This window comes from Cyprinus carpio, chromosome A8, assembly GCF_018340385.1.
Source record: "Cyprinus carpio isolate SPL01 chromosome A8, ASM1834038v1, whole genome shotgun sequence".
NCBI classification, from domain to species: domain Eukaryota; kingdom Metazoa; phylum Chordata; class Actinopteri; order Cypriniformes; family Cyprinidae; genus Cyprinus; species Cyprinus carpio.
In genome coordinates, this window is record NC_056579.1 from 17,315,024 (window position 1) to 17,330,051 (window position 15,028).

The following is a 15,028-nucleotide window of genomic DNA, read 5'->3' on the forward strand; positions in this document are numbered from 1 at the left end:
TTTTGATTTGCGGTATAAACGAAGCCTTAAGCATTAAACTTCTGCTTAGATTTCATCCCACAGAGACGAAAGTTATGGAGTTTGGTGAGCAGAGGTGAGCTGTTACTTGAGCGATATGGCCTACTTTATGCTATTGAATAATTTAGAGAATTAAACTTACATTAACCAAGAGATGTGAATATTATAGAAACTTAGGATGGACTCATTTAATTTGGATCAGTAAAAAACCACCCAGAAAAATCTAGTAACTATATAGTAATGTTTTTAAAAACACCACATGAAATATAGCGACGCCCTAGAAAACACCCACAATATCGTATTTTCGTGAAGGCAACTTTTGCACAGAAATGAACTAAGCTAATTTTCTTTAGAAAATATTTGAGACAGAATTCTGAATCTGAGTTTGGTCAACTAAATGCAAACTTCCCTTGGAAGAGGTTGTTTGTTTGTAGGTCTGACAGCTGTGTTGCATTAATGTTGCAAGCCAAAAGGCAGAGGCCTATTGAGAGAATAGTACTTGCATTCGGTCATTACATGATGGATGATTTAAATTGATATTACATTTTATTAATAAACAGGGTATTAGAGGCCTTTTTATTTAAATTTTTATGCTATTTCATATTAGAAACTCATCACTAGGCTTTGGCGCACATTTGCACACATGATTGTGTACAAATTGTGATAACATGTGTGTGTGTGACTTAACTTGTGAAGACAATGATTAGCCTAACTGATAGTTTTTGTCTATCCTAAAACTGCTAGAGAGATGCAGACAATGGTCAGTAAAGCACCCTTCTCTGTCTGGATGGTAAAGTTGGTGTATGTGTGTGTGTGTGTGTGTGTGTGTAAGAGAGAGAGATGGAAACTTGACACACCATAGAACAGGAAGTTTGCAGTTGACCACAGACCCTGAAAAATAAGACCTCAGATCTTAAAATAGCTCTTATGTGACAAATATAAATCCGTGACGTTACTTACATTACTTTCTTGTTTATTAATATTTTAAAAAAAAAAATATTAACAATTTACTGCTTAAATTCTCAATGAAATAATATGAGACAATAATATGAAAACACTCAGGCCTTATGGAGTCAACCAAAAAAAAGTACAATTATTTAATTTGCCTAATTTGCTGGGTTTAAAAAGTTTAATTAATGTATAAAAAAAATAAATATATGATGCTGTTTCCTTTCATTTGGGTACTAAATAACATGAGGAAACACATGATCTTAAGTAATCATTGTGGCTTTGGCTCTTGCACAGCTCTGCAAAGAAGTGTTAAACTCTTTTGGGCTATATACAGGAAGTAGATATGGCGGAACTTGGAGATGCTGTTTGCGTCACAGGCAAGTTTAGCAGAAGTATGATACAATAAATGAGACAGTCTTAAGGAGCTGGGTCGGAGACAAGACCGAGAGAAATGGAGGAGGACATTAGAAAGAAGGGGATGCTGTATTTACAACAGCAGCGGTTTGGTAAGGTAAGACAAAACGTGCTTTACTTACCAGGGGACTTTGTGGTGGGGGAACGTTAAGAGGCAGTATCAAAGAACAATCGTGTTCTTTTATGGTAATGGTCTATCATAAAACAAAATGAAGGCTGTACTAAAAGACTCAGTTGGCCTGATCGCAGGATGATTACCACACAATAATGATATCCATGAATATTGTAAAAACCCTTTTGTTGGATCCTTGTCTATTTTTTTAATGTCAAATAATTGCAAAAATGTTCTGTTGCAAAATACTACTGGACAGTTGGTCGTTTTTTATTTCCTGTATAATATCTACAATTTTGAGTGTGTTATACATAAAATTGCAGAGCAGCTTTTCATATTGAAGTCAATAATATAATATAATCTAATATAATATTAAAAGAGGTTGTAAAATAGTTTTTTTGGTATCTATCCAAACATTTAGACCTCATGGAAAGGAACCACTAATGTACTCTGGATGTTGGGTTGTACTCCAGTGCAAGCATATAGATCAGGGCTTATAAATTTCAATTAGCAGCCTTCACTTTGCCTAATTTGAACCACATGTTTGTAGCCAAATACTCCAAATCAGTAGAGCAATTACAATAAGAGAGTAATTCATGGATTGTATTAAGGTCACTGGCAGTGTCATGAACAACTTCCTGAACTGTGAACGTGATCCACTTTAACTTTCATATTCTCATCTAAACCCATTTTCAGTTCATTTTGATTGATGTCACTGATAATATTGTTGGTTCTGCCATATGGGACTGCAGTAGAGGAATATCCTGTTGGCATAATTTAGAGGACTTATGGGCTGCTGGAGTCCATTAAAGTAAGTTAATGTTAGTAATAGGATCAGTTTAGTCTCTTTAGGAAACCACAAGGAGGGTGTTGTATCTGTAATAGATTATGTGCTGGATGAGGGCATGAATTTTTCTGAAATGGTAGATAATGTCGTACCACAGAGATTCTCTGAACTCTACATCTTTTTAGGGGTATTTCCTGACTGAGGAATCTCACACTTGATGCTCCTATGATCCAACTATCCTCAGGCACTTGAGCCAATGTTAAATCTGGAATAAATTCTCATTATCTTAAGCGGTATACTACATGTGTTTCTTATTGACATGTATACACATTTTCCCTTTGGACTATTTAGTGACTTTTAGTTTAAAAATATTTCTGTTGTCAGTGTGGGAAAATGTACTCTGGCAAATTTTACATTAACCACTTCCCATTTTAAGGTCAAAAACAAGCTAAAGTGCAATAATATCACTGACATTATGAAAACTATATTTACTGTACTATGGGGAGATGTGGGGCAAAGTGTGTCACGTGTCATCCCTTTAATCTAGCTATGCACTTTTTTTTTCTCCATATATTTAGAAAAGGGATCACCATGTGTGATTTAGAGATGCATGTGCATAACTTTTAAAAAAAAATGTTTTTGCAGTTTTGTCTGTGTAAGTTTTCTACATAGAAGATTTTATGGTTTAAAAATAGACATTCATTTCTAAAACTATGTAAATGATTTGGCTAAAGACTAAGCAATTAATTATTAAACAAACAAAATAAAGTGTGTCACATCTTTTGGGGTAAGCTGTGCCAATGTTTTTTTATTTTTTATTTTATAACAGTGATTGTAAACTTTGGTTAAAATACTATTAATATTACAAATACTAAGTGTGTTATTGCTCCACTACATTAAAATGGCCAAAATGTTAAACCTGCTTCTGGCTGTTTTATGATAGTGTGAATAATGTGCATCAAGATGAGATTTTAAAATGTGGAAAAAGTTCCATAAATCATACGACCCAGTGATACTCATCAACATATGAATCAAGTTTTGTCACAAGACGATATTTTATGGCTGTGATATGTTAAGTGCTTTCTTTTTCAATGTTGTTTGATAATAGACATCCTGAAATATAATAAGGTCCATCAGTTTCATTTCTTATTTTTGTTCATGCCTAGAGGAAAATGCAAATAAAAGGTATGACAGTTTACGTCACTTTCAGCCATTTATCTTCTCTCTGTTTCAGAAATGGCGAAAGGTCTGGTCCGTGCTGTACCGAGAGAGCTCCTGCTCCATCTCTCGCCTTGAGTTTTTTGAGTTTAAAGATGGAGCTGGCAGCACGCTGGAGAGATCCAACCGCAAACAGGAAAACAAAAAGGTGAGCAACAACCGTGGAGATCAGATTTTCCCTGTACTGCAAACATAACAAATAAGATGTGGCGTGTTTGAGGAGAGTGATGTAGATCTGTGATGTGCCATGGTAAATGAACAATCAACTCGGTGGGGGGTCATGCACATGGCTTATGTGTGGGCGGACATGTACAAACAGTTTGCAGGAAGTATCATTAAATCTGTTTCCACTTTTTGCTAAGAAATATGAAAAAAAAAGGTAGAATTTTCACAAAAATGCTATCTTCTGAAATTAATGCGTATGGATAATGATCAGTTCTGGGAAGAAAAAACAAACAAAACATTCATGCATCAACCTACCTACTGAAATGGAAAATCTGGACATCTTGGAGTATATTTATATGCTGATGTGTATGAAACAGATTCACCTTGTCAAAATATTTAAGCAGTTTATTACAGACATGTAATGACATTATGAGTAAATAAGGTTGTCCAAAAAAATGTCCAAAAAACCCTCAATTTTTAAGTTTAATTTTGTGTGTGTGTGTTTTAAACAGGTGATAAAAATGAATGACTGCATTCGTGTTTCGGAGGCTGATGTCGAAGGCTGTCCACGGGATTGTGGAACTTTTCTGGTGGAGACAACTGAAAAGACCTTTGTTTTTTGCGTTGAAACAGCTGAACTGGAGGATTGGATCCAGAAACTGTGTGAAATCGCTTTTCCGGTATGTAAAACTGCTTTTGAAAACATTTTTATTTTTTCCTGTTTTGGAATATTGTGGCACAATGCCTCACTTGCAGGGTTTGCGCAGGGTCTCAGAAAGTCTTACATTTAGTTGTATAAAATTTAAGGCCTTAAAAAGTCTTAAATTCTACAAGAAAGTCTTAATTATGATTTCATAAATTCTCAAATTTGGGCACGGAAAGACCAGAATTGCGATATGGCTTAACGTGACGATTAAACTTCAAAAGGCTATTATTTTATTACTGTATATAAACACGAGCACTACACGTTTCTGAGTCTGGCGTTGCTCCGCTTTGTGTTCTGCTGTTACCAGGGAAACAGTTCTATTTCTGCCGTTCTGAAAGTGCCTCCTGCTGGCAGGGAATGAATGTGCATTTTCAATAAGCCTGTTTTATTCAGGACTGCATTTCTAGCACACTATAGGCTATATAATAATAATAATAATAATAATAATAATAATAATAATAATATATATATATATATATATATATATATATATATATATATATATATATAAGTTTAATTGTATAAACTTAATTATTGTCCTAGCAGCTCACACTATTCTATAGCACTTGCTTTTCAGTTCAGTATATTATTATTTTTAAGGAATTATTTAGTTAGTTTATTTGTATACACTTAATTATTGTATTACACTTAAACATGGTAACTTTCTTGAAATAGTTAACCTAATTTATTTCAATATATTCTCTCTCTCTCTCTCTCTCTCTCTCTGTCTCTCTCTCTAGTTTTTAGGTTTTAAATTGTATTTTCTTAGAAAGAAAGACTTGTGTCTTTGCGAGACTTTTTCATTAGCCGCAGCGCAGCTCTTCATGTCTGACCAACTTAAGTGCAGTAAAATTGGTACAAATTAGTGTGTTTATTAGTACATTAATAAATGTAAAATAATTTGAATACAAATACTACTTTACAACATCCAGCAGCACAGTGAACTGTTTTGCACAGCTAAATAGGCTAAATTCATACAGCAAAAATAACATCAAAAAATAAAATTAAATGAAGCTCTTACATTAAAAATAAGACAAAAAATGAATAGTTTCCATGGATTTAGTCTTTGCATCTGTTTGTTTGATGTTTAAATCAGATCTCCTCTGTTGGAATAGAATTGTCTAGATGGGAGAGTCACAAAAAATAAAAATAAATAAATAAATAATAATAAAAAAATCCTAGAAATGAACTGAAACTGCAGCCTCCAGTATTCCAGGAACACAGTATTGGGGTTGCTTTTGTTCAGACCAATGAGAAAATCGACCCATGTTTTTACCCTGTAAACTCACCGAGCTGTAAATGTGAACTGGTGGATCGATAAGAAGAATAAGGTATCATGTGGTATTCATTTTATTTGTGCAGGTCTTAAAAAAGTCTTAAATTTGAGCTTAAAAATCTTGCAGAAACCCTGATTTGACACCTGACTGCAAAAGTACAGAGCAGTTATAGCAGAGTTTCCAGGTTTGGTCCTGTCTTTCATTTCAGACTTTGTAACTGTAGTTGCGTTTTTCAAGCTCTTGTTGCATGCCAGTGTAACAGACATTTATGCTTCTGCCATCAGCTAAGACTATATTGTCTTTGCTGAAATCTCGTCAACTCCTTATGCTAAAATTTCTGCAGACGTGAGGATTCAAATGCAGCAGCTTGCCAAGGTTTTTTTTTTTTTTTTTTTTTTGTCACTTCAGCAAATGTAAAAGCCCTTCAAAGCTGAACAGAAACTTGCTCGTGTGACTCACGGAGCTTCTTATGCTGCTCTAGTTAATGCTTTGCAAAGAAGAGCCTCTGTTTTCAGTGAATGTGTTTTTTTCTATCTTTAAAAAAAGGAAGTTGCTTACATATCTCATACATGTACAATATATTTATGTTGTGAGTGACAGTAATAGTTCAAATAAAGGAAGTAACTACCAAATAACATTGACTTTATGGATGTTAAAAGTACATAACCTCTCTTTGGACAGTTACAACATGTAGAACTTCACTCTTGCTCCACTCTGGCCATGGGTTACAGTAAATGCTTAGTGACATTACATGGGCTAAGAAGTGTGCTCTGAGCAAAGGGGCCTGTACTCAAAGAGTCGACCTTATGCAAGTTTCTCTAATTATAACTTCTCATTTTAACACTCCAGCAGTATCTACTTCAGTATGACATACCTGGTAGTTTGACCTCACACTCTTTTGATGGAGCTAACATATATGTGCTCTTTTATTAAATCCTTCTCTTTAGTTCCATATCCACATGAACTACATATTAACACCTTCTGAAGTACATGTGAGTGGTTCCTAGGGGTGTTCTGGCTGAAATTATGCTTTGGTCCCTAGATATGGCTGGGTTTCCTCATGTGGCACTTTCCCAGCTGATATTGCTTGCCAGGAAGAATTGTGCACCTTTCAGAATTGAATTGAGATTGCCTGTAAAACTCCAATTCAATTACTGCATTTGAATTAAGGTAGAAAACAGAATGCAGAATTGCAATTCAAATTTGAATGCAATAAAATGTAGTGATTATTAACTTATTAAATTCAATTAGAAAGTGTAATTTTTTATTTAAGGGCGACGGATAGGAAAATGAACAGATGGATGGATGGATGGATAGATAGATGGCTGTTGAATTAGGAATGCTGTCTGGAAAGGAAGAGCTTGATCTAATGAATTGGGGGAAATGAATACGGCTTTATGCTAAGAAGGTTTCTGATGTGCAACATAATATGATCACTTTGTTGGCTCAGAAAGTGGTTCTTCAACAAAGGCCATTTGTCCAAAGTCTTGTGGTGAGGTTAAACAGTATTTCAGCGGGTGCAAAAATAAAGAAGTGCGATTTCCATAGCACATACCACTGAAAATGACACTTGCTGCTGTGAACAGTGTGAAAAAGAGTGTACTTTGCTAAGTATATTCTGTTGTTGTAAGTATAATAGTGTTGTAAGTGTAGTGAGTGTTTTGTGTTGTAACAATTTTGAGTGTTTGAGTGGACTATGAATCTTAACAAAAAAAAAAATTCATGGCTAGTATTTTTTACTGGAAATTAAAGTTGCACTGCAGGACTGGCCTATCTATCACCATCTGTGGTTAAAAAAATTATAAATAGTAACTTGCAATTTAGTTTTTACACAAATTGCACGTAGGTGAATCTTATGGTTTGAGGATTAGCTGCGGCTGCCTGTGATCACCATATTAGAGCGGATCAGTGTTATTTTTGTATTATTCATATAAAATTGTAGATTTTATTTATAATTTGAAATAGCTTTTATTTGTATATTTTCATTTTGATGTGATTAATTAAAAAAAAATATGTCTGACATTCATAGTTTTTTTTTGTAAATTCTAAATAGTTTTAGTGTATATATATTAGGGCTGTCAAATGATTAATCACGATTAATCACATCCAAAAATAAAAGTTTTGTTTACATAATATATGTATGTGTACAGGGTATATTTATTATGTATATATAAAATACACACACATAAATTATATATTTAGAAAATATTTACATGTATATACATTTATATTCTTATATTTTATATTATATATAAATATATTTAATATATAAACATAACATATTCTTCTTAAATATATACATGCATGTGTGTGTATTTATATATACATAATAAATATACACAGTATACACACATATATTATGTAAACAAAACTTTTATTTTGGATGTGATTAATCATGATTAATCATTTCTTGCTAAGAGTTCCTTGTTTTAAATTAAGCAACTGTATTTTAAATATATATATATATATATATATATAGTATATATATATATATATATATATATATATATATATATATATATATATATATATATATATATATATTGTTGTGTGTGTATATAGGTGTGTGTAATTATATTTATATGTGTGTGTATATATATATATATATGTATATATATGTATGTGTGTGTGTGTATATATATGTATATATATGCGTATATATATATATATATTTTTTTTTTTTTTTTTTTTTCTGTATGGGTATTATAGGCTTACTGTAGTGAACAAGGTAAGGCAAAACTGCATTTTTAAAGTTTTTGTTGTGTGTTATAAACGGCTGTATATTTGGGTTTGTTGTAGATGAGCTGGACAGAGCGAGGAGCAGTGAGAGGAAACAGTTTACATGCTGAATCTGATGATGCCACGATGGCAGACAACACTCTCTACTGCAGCAGAGAAACTGGTAAGAAAGTGTATAGTGTGTACAAAACCACAAAATGACATCCAAATCATTCCAAAACCACTAATATGAATGCAAATAAGACTAAAGTCACAAAAGGAGTTGCTTGTGGAACTGCTCTGATGGATGAACCGGTTTCAGAGATCTGGTGAAGTACCTTACAAAGGTCACACTGCCAGCTCATCTGCCAGTTTCTGTGAAAAAAAACATAACCCATGGCCAGGAATAGAGGTAAATACTACCTAGTTTGGTACACCGTTTCTACAAACTGACACCTTGCACTGAGAGCTTGTTTACTAGTCTGACACCTCTAGTTAATTTTCTGTGAATATTGCAAACCAGCAGCTAACTTCTTCATTCCTCTGTTGCGTAGTGGAAAGTTGTGGCTCATCTTTGTTCTCTTGTGGTGGAAAAAAATAACTCACAAGTGTCCGCCTTGTCTGCAGATTGACCACTATCTGTGTAAATGCGTAATATCCTGCTGTTCTCAAAGATTGTTCAGTGCCCTGTGTGACATCCTTTACATTCATTTTTTTTTTCTTCATTAATGCTGGGTAAGTGCTGTTTATTTGATGGCTGGCATAGTGTACCGTTCATGCTGTCATTATTTTAGGAGTATAGTTTTGCTCTTTTGCAATTATTTGCAGATATTGATAGCAGATGTGTGTATTTTTTTTTATCAGACCATGCACATATGTTCTCATTCAGACGTTCAGTTTAAGTAGTTTTTGCATGAGTAGGATTAATCCACTGAACTTTGCATTTTCTTCAGTCTTGGTATTTGTTTAGTCTCCCATATGTTCAGTTACATTGAGCAAATTGAAAAAGAGGCGAACAGACTATCAAACAAATGCGCAAACATAAAATAACCGAAACACATCCCCAAAGATGGAAAAGACAGATAGAAGTCCCCATTGGAAATGTTTCACATTGTGGCTTTCAGCAGCAAGATGACAGTCAAGAGAAGTGGAAGCACAAAAACACACGTCACTGATGCAGCACAGGTGCCAGGCAATCTGCCCCAGCCAGTCTAACTTCATTGGACATTTGAACACAACCCTGACTGTTTAATCATGGATGATTATATTACTATATTTGCCTGCATTCAGAAATGGCTTTAAAATGATCTCATTAGTCTGACTGACTTATTTCTGTCACAAAAAGTTGGCCCATATGTCTGTGTGAGCTTCAGCATTCTGTTGCTTTCTTTCTGCTCTGCAATGTGTCGGGCTTGGGGGAGTTTCACATTCAGACGGTTTATCAAATCCATCTGTTTCAATTTAAATATCAGAAGGCCTTGTTATGTCAAGCAACAGCGGGGTAACGGTGTGAGAGGAATTCAGCGATCAGAATGGAACTGTAAGGCTATAAAACTACTTCTTATTTACAGTACATACAGATGTTAACGCCACGATTCAACCTTTTCACAACCAACACAAAATCATCAATGAATCAAGCCCTATGGAGAAATTAGTGATTCTAACAAACTGTAAACCACATCAAATAGCAGCAGATCATGTAGTATATGAAACCACATGCCAGATTCTAAAACAGTAGTATTAGGAGGTCAGAAAAATATCACTCATCTTGACTCCACCAAATTTTTTTTTCCATATACCAGATCCGTCACATTAGTAAAATCAAAACTTATATCTGGACAGAATAAAATTACACTACAGTTAAAAAGTATCTGAAAAAAAAAAATGTACGTACTTTTATGAGTTTGCAGCCTCCTGAACAAAGCACACACCTGGAGGGAGAAAGATAGTGTTATGCAAATGAGGTCATGTGGAAAGTAAGTGGAAATGGGGGGTTACAGCCACAAAACAGTTGCTGCGAATTTGGTGCATTGCCAAATGTAGAGCTAAACAGAAAGAGAATCTTGCATATGAATCTTACCACTTGTTGCTCATGACAACAGGATGTAAATGTGGAAATGAGTCTTACTTTTAAAAAAAGTCTGTATATAGTGTGTTTTTTTTTGTTCTTTTGCAGGAAGTGCCATTCTTTCATTTGCCGAGAGGTGTGGAGTGTTTGCTTCTGTTCTGACACCTGCAAACAGAAGCTAGCATTATCTTTGCAAAGGCACACTTCCTCTCAATGAAGTTTGATTGTGGCTGGAGTAGCCACGTTTCAAACGGAAAAAAGTTACCTCCAAACCACACTGCAGTCTTTGTCATTCTCTTTGTCTTTCTCTCTCTCATGCCCTTTCTAGTAGGATTATCGGCATAACTATGGTTTTGGTGCTTTGTAACCAGGCCTAAAGTATGGCTTGTAGTGTGAGCCATAGACTTGTGGGCTCACACTATACTTGTGTATAATTCCCAATTAAACTGTAATAGTAAAGCTTTAAAAAAAAAAGGACTTTTATTTCAAAATTGCAATTTCCACAGAAAATGCTATAAAACAAAATGTCCTTAAAATGCCTGACGAAAATAAAAACCCAAATACATTTTTTCTATTTATTTATTTAAAAATTCCAAAGGATAATAACAAAATAATATTTTTTTCAGAGTAATTTTAACTACTGTTATGAAATGCTATTAAATCAGACTTTGAGAAACATCCACATTTGCATTAAATTTATGCAGAGCCTGAATTAATAACCCACTGTTTCGGATCGACTGTTTTTGGACTGAATGGCATAAGCAGAAAAATCTCCTTCTGACACTTCACCTCAGGAAATTAATAAGTTTAATAAGTTTCATCACCCATGTCTGCTCCCGTGTAGAAAAACACCTGCATGGCGAGCTCTTTAATAGACAATCCCTCTGGAGAAGCAGCAGAATTGTGCGCGCCACACAGTTCACCCTGCAGCTCAGCAGTAACGAATGGGGTGTTGACCTTTCTTAACCGGAGTGCTGACCTTTCTTAACCGGGGACATCTAATAAGATGTTTGTTTCTCAGCAGTGCATGTGCTAAATCTGTAACCTTGTGTGAAAAACCAATTATGTTGTGTACATTTCACATCAAAAGAAATCTGCTTTGAATATGTGAGAATTTAACCTCTGATACATACCATCTGCTTCCAAAAAGAGTTTAAATAGGTGAAATCAGTATATTAATTCACAGAGAAAAGCATTTTATATAATTATACACATTTATGATTATACATAACATTTGTGTTTATCAGATTAAGTTTTTTAAATGTATTTTGAAAGATGCAATTGCTCATAAGCCTATAGAAGGCAACAGGTGTGCTGAATCCACTGTTGCTTTTCATCTGAAAATAAGTGTTGAATGGTTGATATTTGTTGTGTTCTTTTGGCACATTGTTTATGTAAAGCTTCTCCTTCCTGTTGTCTTCAGCAATGAAAGACTTTAAGGTGACAGTGAGGCGCACGGAGGCTTCTGAGAGGTGCAGCCTGAAAGGAATAGTGCTGTTACGGACTGATTTTGATAGCCTCCTTCTGAAGGAACCTAAGACGGGAGAGGTTCTCTACTCCTGGCCCTACCGCTTCCTCCGCAGGTTCGGACGAGATAAGGTATGGTTTTGACAGTGATCTGCAGTCATTCATTTAATGTTAGTGAGGCTAGCAGGGTTAGTGCTCTCTGTAAAAATTGTTGTGATGTCCAGATTCCCTTGTGGTTAAATAAATAAATAAATAAATAAATAAAAAAATAATAATAATAATAAAAAGAAACCGAAAATCCACAATAAAAAACTCTCCCACCACAAAAAAATCCACAATAAATGAAAAAAAAAAAAAAAAAAAAAAAAATATATATATATATATATATATATATATATATATATATATATATATATATATATATATATATATAATAATATGCTTTTCCGTCACAAGAATAAATTACATTTTAAAATATATGAAATAGAATGATTTCTGAAGGAACGTTTCACTGAAGACTGGAGGAATGATTCTGAAAATTCAGCTTTGCCGTCACAAGAATAAATTACATTTTAAAATATATGAAATATAAAAAAGTTTTCAATTGTAATAGTATTTCACAATATTACCATTTTACTACGTTTTTGATCAAATATATACAGCCTTGGTAAGAATACAAAATCATACTGACCCCAGACTTTTGGACTAGTGTACTGTACATGCATTGATTTAAATCAAATTAAAAACAAAGCATGAACAATTCTACTAATTTTACTACTAATTAAACCTATTATTTTTTCTCAACGAACAGGCAACATTCTCCTTTGAGGCTGGGCGAAGATGCGACTCTGGAGAAGGCAACTTTGAGTTCGACACAAAGCAAGGAAACACCATCTTTCAGTCTGTAGAGGCCGCCATCAATCTACACAGAGTCAATTTACCTCAGAAGCAGATATCAAGTGGGGAGCGAGATACCATCCCCTCTTCACCTCGAATGAGAGCTGTGGCAGAGGATGCGGGTATCTACAGTATGGTGACTGAGGGAGCAATCAGAGATGGACCTAAACAACCCCAGAACTCTCAGCAATCCAGACTTGAAACCCCAGCAGATAAGCTTCTGACTGGAGTCAAGAGCCTGACCCTGGACACCAGGCCTCCGCCCCGTAAGAGCCAGGTCAAGAACTTCCGCAGCTGTCCTTTGGTCAACAGTGAGGATGAGATGTATTCCCGGGCCATGGCACTGGATCCAGATCGGGGAAGTCCAGGGGAGAAGAGAGAACTAAAAGACCGCCGTTCCACATGCTCCGACCCTGAGGACTCTGACTACTCACTGCCCTTTGACACCATTGCCAAGAATGTTATGGGAGACATTTTGTCTGCATCAAACCCTTCACCCATGTTTGTAGAGCCCAACTGTGAAAATGACAAGAAAGGCAATATAGAGAACACAGAACCACTTTATGACATTATAGATGAAAATGCTATCAGATCCCGTTTCCAGAACAGAAAAACACATTCTTACAAAAGAGTCGAGCACATCTATGATGAACCAGAGGGTTGCGGTGTGGTCCCATGTGGGCCTCCATCGCTCTATGATGAACCTGAGGAGGTCAAAGGTCATGCTTGGAAGATGTTGGGCACAGTAATGGATCCGAGCGGTCACGAGTATCCATACAATGCTTCTGTCGACGACTACGCTGTTCCTAAACCTCCCAGGAGGGCCTTGCTGGCAAAGCAGGACAGTGAGGAAGAGGAGAGTTCACCGTACGATAACATCATGGTGAAAGGAGTGCAAAAGAATAACTAAAGACTGCTTCAGGATCTAAAGAGGACAATGAAGTTAAATATATGAGTGTGTGAGTGAATGTATGAATGAATTAAATATTTAATCAGTTAATGTGCATAATATGGATCAACCTGATCTCACGGCAATTTTGTACATATTTAAAAAGGTGGTTCATTTGTATGAATTCGTATGATCTCACTCGTACAAATTCATATGATTTGTGAAAAATCGTACGCATTTTATGAATTGGCAAATTTGTAGGAATTCACACCTAAACTTAACCATCATAGAAATCCTACAAAATTGTATGAGTGAGGTCGAATGAATTAGCCACCTCGTAAAATATGTACGAATTGGACGTGAGATAGCGTTGTATGGATAATAGTGCTTTATTGTTCTTCAAAAAGCTGTGATCTGCAAAACATATCATCATGTTGGTCAATATTATTAACAATTCAATTCCATTCCAACATTAAATCTCTATGGGTAAACAACTGTAGCCTTACTTTAACCAAATGTGCTAAAATTGCGCTGTAATGCAAATGTTTAAATAGTGATTATTTTAATCCCAGACTCACCTTCTTTATGTAAATTAAGCTTGTTATAGATCGCACCTTATTCACAACTTGCATTGCTGTTTGCCATTGCGATTATCATTGAGTTATCTATAATGAGCCTAATTTACATAGTCAGCGTGCTTGTGCTTATTCACTCTTATTCAAAAATATTGGCTGTGCATCGATACTTTAGCACATTTTGCTACTGGTTAAACTGGATTGTGGGTGATCTTTAAAAAGCTAAATGTGTGCACATCCAAATAAATGCCTGGATATTTCACACTTCACTATTTCTTGCCGTATAAATGTTCACATGATCAATAAAGCGCAATGTTAATCGCACCGGCAAAAAGAGATGTGTGTTGTGAATAAGATGCAATCTATAATGAGCTATAATCTACATTTTTAAGATTTAAACATTCACAGGACATCACAATTATTTTTATCACATTTAGTCATTAAATAAACTTTTTTATGGGTGGTTTATAGCGCATAAAACACAGGTTTTTGCTCTAAAACACAGCAGGCGAAAAGTGCCGCTACTGTTTAGCATCATCAATTCAGCACATTTAGCTATTGGTTAAACTGGATTGAAAAAGCCAAAACAAGGCTTGTTTGATTAAATCAAATTTGATGAATAAATAATCACAATGAATGTAACATTTTATTCACAAAACTTTAGCTTTTTAAAGAACCAATTCAGGCCTCTGAATCTGTAAATCAGATTGTTGTAGTCTGCTGTATACTTCATAACCTAGTGCTTAGAACCAACCCAGAAGATGGG

General features: G+C 34.8%; 1 pseudogene; it reads left to right on the top strand.

Annotated features, from left to right (window-relative positions):
• Positions 1–1,313: 1,313 nt before the first annotated feature.
• Positions 1,314–15,028, top strand: part of LOC109104553 — a 14,834-nt pseudogene continuing 1,119 nt past the window's right edge.